Source organism: Bidens hawaiensis, unplaced genomic scaffold, assembly GCF_021521415.1.
Source record: "Bidens hawaiensis isolate Kalapana, Puna unplaced genomic scaffold, B.hawaiensis_p1.1 tig00002273_1, whole genome shotgun sequence".
Taxonomy (NCBI): Eukaryota; Viridiplantae; Streptophyta; class Magnoliopsida; order Asterales; family Asteraceae; genus Bidens; species Bidens hawaiensis.
This window is the reverse complement of record NW_027491121.1, coordinates 2702107-2710832: the sequence shown is the minus strand read 5'-3', so window position 1 is coordinate 2710832 and position 8726 is coordinate 2702107. Positions and strand designations below refer to the sequence as shown.

The following is an 8726-nucleotide window of genomic DNA, read 5'->3' as shown; positions in this document are numbered from 1 at the left end:
CTAGGACGCTAAAGCTGCACCAACAACATCAACGACACCTCCGGCAGCTGCATCCGCAGCGGACCCTTGTTTCACATCTGGGTTCTCCATTGCATCAACAATTGCCAAAAGTGCGACCACACATGCGTAGTCCATGTTAGCTTGAATTGTCACGGTGAATTTGTTCTTAGCGTACTTGGAAGTTTCTGGTTTGTGCATCTACAAGAATTAATCACATTATTAATTAGTTTCGGTATGAGTTACTAAACTCAATAACAACTAGAAATACTACTTGGGCTATAGCTATTGAAGAATCTCCCATATAAATAGTGTAGTTTCCCTTCGACCAGCTTCCTTTGATCATCAAATCACAATCATCGCGACTGCTCATTTTGTTTGCCAGTGTCACGCTAACATTGGTCTTGAACTGGATCACATTTTCGGTTTTTGCGCTAAATATTATATCCGAATCTGCTTTGCTATCACCCCCCTAAATGCATTCCATCTACCATGCATAGTCAAATACTAGAAATAAAATATAGTCAATCTCAATTCCAGTGAAGCCATAAAAGTTTTAGAGTTGGTATATCTCTATGTGGACTTCAGCAGCAAAGCTTAAAAGCAAACCAGAGAACAACTAGCAGGGTGGATCCATCGGGTTCAAACAAACAGAGTGGTAGTTAAATATTTTGTAAATGAAAGAAAAAATTTCCAGTGAACCCATAAATATTTTAGAGTTGGTGTGGTGGTAAATTTCTTGTTCAATAAGCTCCTTTTCTTGTAAGTTCAATAAGTTCGATTTCTCTCTACACCCCCTCCCCCCGTTAACTAAACTTGTATTATATATATATATATATATATATATATGTATGCATCGGTCACAAAGGATTTGAAACGTCGAAATGTAAAGTTACCTTTTTCCGTAGCATCATGATGGGTTTGTCGTTAGCATCAAGTAGCACGCTCTGACGGTGGAAATTTGTGTCATATGGTTTTACTTTTAGTATGATACTATGGTTAATATCAGTGATAACAAGGTTTCTACAAGGATACTTATCGACTATCACTACGTGAATATTGGCTTTTGGCCACACACATGCTCTGGGCGGTTTGCCACACCTCGGTCTAAATGTGTGGCTAAAGGTCGCTTTCGTCACACATTTGTTATTCGTGTGACTAAAAACGCACCTGTTAGAACTAAAAACACACATGTTAGAACATTTAGCCACATATATTAGATTCATGTGACAAAAAACACACATGCTGGAACCTTTTGCCGCTCTTATTCAATTTGTGTGACAAAAAACGCAACTGTTAGCCACATTTTCACAAAAAAAAATGTGATATTTATTAGCCACACTTAATAAACTGTGGCCCAATATTATCTATGCTTACAGTAACTTGTTAATGATGTGGCTAAAGCTAATATATATGGCCACACTTACGGGTATATGTGACCATAGAGTATTGTTTGTTAGCCACTTATAAGTTTTATGTGTAGCAAAAAGTTAACGGTGACATTAAGACAAAGCGTGTGATTATTAGTAGTTAATGGTCACACTTTAATTGTTTCATATGTGGCTAAAAATTAATAAATATGGTCACGCTTAAAGGTTTATGTGACCATATAACATTGTTTGTTAGCCACTTATAATATTTGATGTGTGGCTAAAAGCTAATAGTGACACCAAAACAACAAAGTGACTATTATTAGTTAATGGCCACACTTTATGCTTCATGTGGCCATCATCTTCATCTCCTCCCAATTACAAACCTAATTCATAAACATCGATTGAAGCTCAATACTCTTCTTCATCACTTTGCTTCTTTCTCCAAACTTTATCAACCATCATGCGATCAAATCTAACGGGGGTTTTAAACATGATTAATTAGAACCCCAGAGATGTGATAAACATGTTTGGGTTTGAGTATTGTTGAGAACAGTTGGTTGACAGATTCATTCTCGTTTATTGATTGGTCTGTAACTTGATGTTAAACAATTATTATTGATCGATTCTTGATTTTCAGATATAGTATTCTGAGTCTAGTTTCCAGAAAGGTAAATTTTGTAATTTTTGGATGAGTGTTGAATACCTTTTATGATTTTACAAAAACATATGTCAAAGCTGATACGGGGAGTTATATTTTGGTCCATTTTTTGGACACCATAACTCCCTAATGACAAATCCAAACGGGTGTTTCTATTCTGGAACTTAGTATTATGAGTTTAAAAGATAACCCAATTGGTCTTACACAATTTGGTTTAATGAATTGATAGAACCATTAAATTAGTTTTTGTTGCGCAATCTGCTGAACTGTTAGTACCTATCTGTAATGGTTTAATTATTTTGAGTTTTCTATGCTTGAGAAAAATATAATAAAAATTGTTTGAGAAACCTGATTCATATGTCATACTATGGTAAATTTTGTAGAATTTATCCTTAATCTTTTCTTTGTGAATAAAATCAGTTTGTACATGCCAGAATCTGTCTCGTGAACTGAATGATCATAAGTTAAGTTGTATGATGAATATTTGGTTGCTTTGCCATGACATGATGTGTGGATACATGTTAGGACTTTCGGTACTGTTGACATTACTTATTATCACCAACGATTCGTCGGGTCAAGTTTGTGTTTGTGTGTGAGTTCATACGTGGGTCTTAGAGTCATGTGTTGTTGAACATACTCTCATAACTTAAAACACTTGTACAAGGTAACAGTTAGCGAGTCAAATGCATTCATTTGGTTTTGAGAAAACTCTGTTACACGCGACACCAGGCTTTGGATTGAAAACACATACATACTTGCATATTGGTTTTGAAAACACTAAACATTTGCCTATACTTGTTTTCTGGATTGAAAACACAAAACGTTTTGAAGTATTGGTTATGTAACCTGCTGAAACGGGCAAAAACGAGCTGAACTGCTAATTTTTTATTGCTGAATTGCTGCAAAACTGGTCAAAACGCATTGAAACGATCTGTTAAGTGCTAAAACTAGCTGTTAAGTGTTGAAACAGACTGAAAAATCGCTGAAACGAGCTATTTAACAAGATGTTTGCTGTAAAAACGAGCTGTTACGTGCTGAAACGAACTGAAAACTTGCTGAAACGAGCTGTTTAACATGTTGTTTGCTGTTAAAACGAGCTGTTAAGTGCTGAAATGGACTGAAAAATCGCTGAAACGAGTTGTTTAACATGATGTTTGCTGTAAAAACGAGCTGTTACATGCTGAAACGAACTGAAAACTTGCTGAAACGAGTTGTTTAACATGCTGTTTGCTGTTAAACGAGCTGTTAAGTGCTGAAATGAACTGAAATATCGATGAAACGAGCTGTTTAGCATGTTGTTTGCTGTAAAAATGAGCTGTTAAGTGGTGAAACGAACTGGACTGGAACATGAACTTTAATGATAAAACTAAAACGTTTCCTCTGTTGTCCTTGTTAAAAAAAAGACTCAAAACCCGTTTTGACCCGTTCCGACCTTGACCCATTTTGACCCGAACCCGTTATGACCCGAACCTTTTGACCCTGACTCGTTCCGACCCGAACCATAACAACCTTTTTTTTAGTTGACCCGTTCCAACCCTGACACGTTTCGACCCTAACCCGTTGCGACCCATAACCCGTTGCGACCCAACCCATTTGCCACCCCTATGTTTAATGTATATCGACGGGTTAGGCGAGTTGTACCTCTTAAGACACAAATTAAAATTATATGCATAATGGGCCATTAGAGATTTCAAGGCCCGATATGGCCCATTAGGACATGTATGACTTGTTTTTATCTATTATGGTCTAATATGACTCCCTATCACACAATATAACCCTTAAATATCTAATGTTACATATCACATGCCATAATAGGCCACTAAGAGATTTCAAGCTCTAATATGGCCTATTAGAGCGACTATGACATGAAAAAGGCTATAATGGGCCACTAAAACCAACAAGGCCCAATAAGACCTATTGATGAAAGTATCACATGTTATCGGCCATTAACGTCTAACTATGACTAATGACATTCCTATACAACCTTCTTAGAGCAACTATGATGTGATAAAGGCTATAATGTGCCAAAAACACTAGTTAAGGTCCAATAAGGCCCAATGATGAAAGTATGACATATTATTGGGCGTTAACCAAACTATGACTCACTAAACTCATATTCAACCCTTTTAGAGCAACTATGATATGACAGAGACTACAATGGGTCACTAACAACAATCAGGGCCCAAGACGGCCCATTAATACAAAGTATGACATGCTACTGGGCGGTAACACCAACTATGAGTCACTACACTCCTATACAACCTGTTAAATTAATGATGACATGATATAGATATATTGGGCCATTAACAACAATCAAGGCCCAATATGTTCCATTAACAAAAGTATAACATGTTATAGGGCGTTGACACATGACTATGGCTCACTACACTCATATACAACCTCCTTCTAGCGACTATGACATGATAGGTGATATAATGGGCCACTAATACCAATCAACGCCATTTGATGAGACCAACTATGACTCTCTACACTCCTATACAACCTGTTAACGTAACTATGACATGATAGATACCATACTGGCCATTAACGACAATCAAGGTTCAATAAGGCCCGTTGATGAAAGTATGACATATTATTGGGCGTAACCAAACTATGACTCACTAAACTCATATTCAACCCTTTTAGAGCAACTATGATATGATAGAGACTACAATGGGTCACTAACAACAATCAAAGCCCAAGACGGCCCATTAATGCAAAGTATGACGGCCAACTATGACTCACTACACTCCTATACAACCTGTTAATGTAACTATGACATGAAAGAGACGATATTGGCCATTAACAACAATCAAGGCCCAATATGGCCCATTAATAAAAGTATGACATGTTATCGGGCGTTGACACATGCCTATGGCTCACTACACTCATATACAACCCTCTTGTAGCAACGGGGACATGATAGATGCTATAATGACCACTAATACCAATCAAGGCCCACTGATGAATGTATAACATGTTGGGCCATTGACCCAAATCAAGGCCAAATAAGGCCTATTGACGAAAGTATGGTGTGTTTCAGGCGTTAACACCTAACCATGACTAATGACACTCCTATACAACTCTTTTAGAGCAATTGTGACATGATAGATGCTATAATGGGACACTAACACCGATCAAGAACTAGTATGACCCACTAATGAAAGTATGGTTTATTGGGCGTTAACACCGATTACTACACTCTTATACAACTCTTTTAAAGCAACTATAAATATCACTTGTATTTATTTTATATGTTTTTATATTTATTATACAATTTCTTATATTATTTAAGGTTTAATTAGTTGTTATATATATATACACACACACTAACAACTCTTTATTTTAATTATTAAAAATAAATTAAATTCATATTTAGTTCATATTAATTTCACTTCCCTCAAAATTTCAAATTAAATTCAACCCCCTCTTTTCTTCAAAAAATTTTGAATTACCCTCCCATTCTTAAATTTAATTTGACCACATATTTAACCTACCTTTTTTTCTTTCTCTTCATTCCTTCTTATTATACTTCTTCTTCATCTCTTACACCCACCATAATCCTCAGTCATTAATTCTCTAACTCGCTCAATTTTTAACCAAATCCTTTGATTCCGGGCTCTAATATAACTATTTTTGCTAGAGGAATTCACGTGTGGTGTCGGTTTCCATCAATTCTATCTCAATTTTTGCCAGATTCGTGTTGAGTGTGAAGAAACCTAAGAACCAAGTTTGTGGATTTTCAATTTTAAGTGTTATTTCTTGTAATTGAAGCTTAGTACATCTTCTTTCATCGCTAAAAAGGTATGTATTTCACTTGTTTGATGACAACAGTTTGCTGACATATTCGTTTTCGTTTATTTATTGGTATGTAACATGATGTTAAACGATGATTACTAAACGATTTTTGATTATGGGATATAGCACTATGAGTCTAGTTTCCAGAAAGGTAATGTTTATAATTTTTGGACACGTGAATAGTTTTTATGATTTTACAAAAACACTGGTCAAAGCTGATTCAGGGAGTTATATTTTGGCCTGTCTTTCCGACACCATAACTCCCTAATGAAAAAACCAAACGGGTTGTTTCCAGTTCTGAAAGTTAGTATTATGAGTTTTGAAGACAACCCAATTGGTCTTGCACAATTTAGATTAATGAGTTGATAGAACCATTAAATAAGTGTTTGTTGTGCAATCTGCTGAACTGTTGGTACATATCTGTAATGGTTGAATTATTGTGAGTTTTGTATGTATGAGAAAAATATAATAAAATTTTTTTGAGAAACCTAATTTATATATTCAACTGTGGTAAATTTTGTAGAATTTATACTTAATCTTTTCTTAGTGAATAAAATCAATTTGTATATTCTATAATCTGTCTCGTGAACTAAGTGATCATAAGTTAAGTTGTATGATGAATGTTTGGTTGATTTGCCATGATATGATGTGTGAATACATGTTAGGACTTTTTAGTACAGTTTACATTGATTATTATCACCAACGAGCCATCTATTAAAGTTTTTGTTTGTGTATACATTATGTCTAATGTGACTGTGCGTGATAGTCGTCGTGCTTTGAGGTTTCGCCTCACATTAACCCTTTACTAGTTATGAAGCTAATATTTTAACAATTTTAGGTTCCAAAAGTTTGAGCCGAAATGGAAAAAGATGAAAGGAAGTCAAGAAATGAGTTGGAAGAACGAGTGAAATGAATGGAATAAATGGAAAAAGAACTTAAGGAAAATGAAGAAAGGAGACAAAAACAATTTGATGAATTTATTAGAAAGTTTGAGGTCGGTAGTAATTAGTATTAGTTTCAAATATTTTGAATTCATAACTTATTAGTGAAGGTTTGTTAATGTAAACTTGTTTTGACTTTATGTTATTGGGTTTGTTAAACTTATGAAATAGCCACATTTATCAATGTGTGATCAAAAGTATGATAATAGCCACACTTTATTACAAAAGCATTATGTGTGACAAACGGTAAGACAATGCCACACCACAAACTAAAAAAGAGTGTTTGAGTGGCAAGTTCACATGTTTAGCCACATTGACAATAACCTCCAGTGTCTATATGATATGATTGGTCACACAATACATCACTATGTGTGACGAAAAGTTTGAAAATAGCCACACTTTAAATTAGGAAAAACATTATGTGTGACAAACGGTAAGACAATGGCCACACCACAAACTACAAAAGAGTGTTTGACTGACAAGTTCACATTTTTAGCCACATTGATAATAACCTCCGGTGTCTATATGATATGATTAGCCACACAGTACCTCACTATGTGTGACAAAAAGTTTGACAATAGCCACACTTTAAATTACGAAAAGCATTATGTGTGACAACGGTAAGACAATAGCCACACTATAATCTACAAAGGAGTGTTTGAGTGGCAAGTAAACATATTTAGCCACTTTTAATGTAATATCCAGTGTCTATATCATATAATTAGCCACTCTCTTATTAAATTTAAGTGGCCATTTCTTTGCTATATCCACACGGTATAGGTCACAATGCAAGGTTAACACAACCCTATTGGCCACATTATTGTAAAATTCATGTGGCTGAAATAATAATTCATGTGGCTATATACGTGCAATGGTCACTCATAGGAAATAGTCATGTGGCCATTTTCTACCGTTTAGCCACACTTATTGGAGAGGCTTCTTGATGGCCAGCAACTAATGCATGTACCCTTTAGCCACACTTATTACCACATAAGGCCACTAAAAACAGTGTGTGGCCATATCATACCCATGGTGTCGCGACCTTTGGTCACATATGACCTGAACAAAATGTGTGTAGCTAAAGGCCTACGGCCACACTTTTTTCGTGTGGCCGAAGGTCAATTTTCACGTAGTGTATAATTTCAAGTGGTTTTGGTACGACGAACTGAGGACCGACAACGGAAAATGGAGGAAATAAAGGTTCATCTCTAGGTTGAGCCATCATCGCAAACTAACACTAAGATTATAGTTCTATGATGGCATATATATATTGTCCGGAAGCTGTGGTGAGACTTTTATTCTTATAATATGATAGCTTCATTGAGCAATTAGTTGACTTGGTCCAAGAGTAAAGTCGGGTGCGAGGAAGCAACGTCCACATTTAGATATTGTGTGGTCTCGAATTCTTATCTTCAACTTGATGCTACATCTTACATGTGTTTTTTCTTTCTATATTTTTTCTTTTTTTTTTGTGACGGGGATGGGGGGTGGGGTTGGGTGTGGGCTGGTATTAAACTGATAAATGGAATATCATATTTAATTTGACACATGTCATCAAATTAAATATGAATGCTCTTGTAATAAACAATTCCCATTAGAATATACATAATGTGTAATGCGTAGTAGGTGTTAACTCATTACAACATCATCAACAATCGGCAACAAACATCATTACATGAGGCGGCAAGGGGGTAGAAGGGTTTAATGGGTGGGGCCATAACATTTTTCAAACAATCACACTTACTAATTCATATTTGATTTTTTTTAATTAAATAACTCTGTTAAATCTTTATACGCATTTGATGGTTAAGCTACTGAATGATCATCCGTCTACGTGGCACTTATGTAGCAATACTTTTTGTTAGTTAACCCTTACCTCCGTCCACTACACATGGTATTAGTGATATAAAATCACAAAGTTGTTAGCCAGTAAATATATATATATATATATATATATTT

At 35.4% G+C, this 8726-nt stretch overlaps 1 pseudogene; it reads right to left on the bottom strand.

The window, feature by feature from the left end:
- Nucleotides 1-7992, bottom strand: LOC143614029 (protein LURP-one-related 10-like; annotated as a pseudogene).
- Nucleotides 7993-8726: the final 734 nt, after the last annotated feature.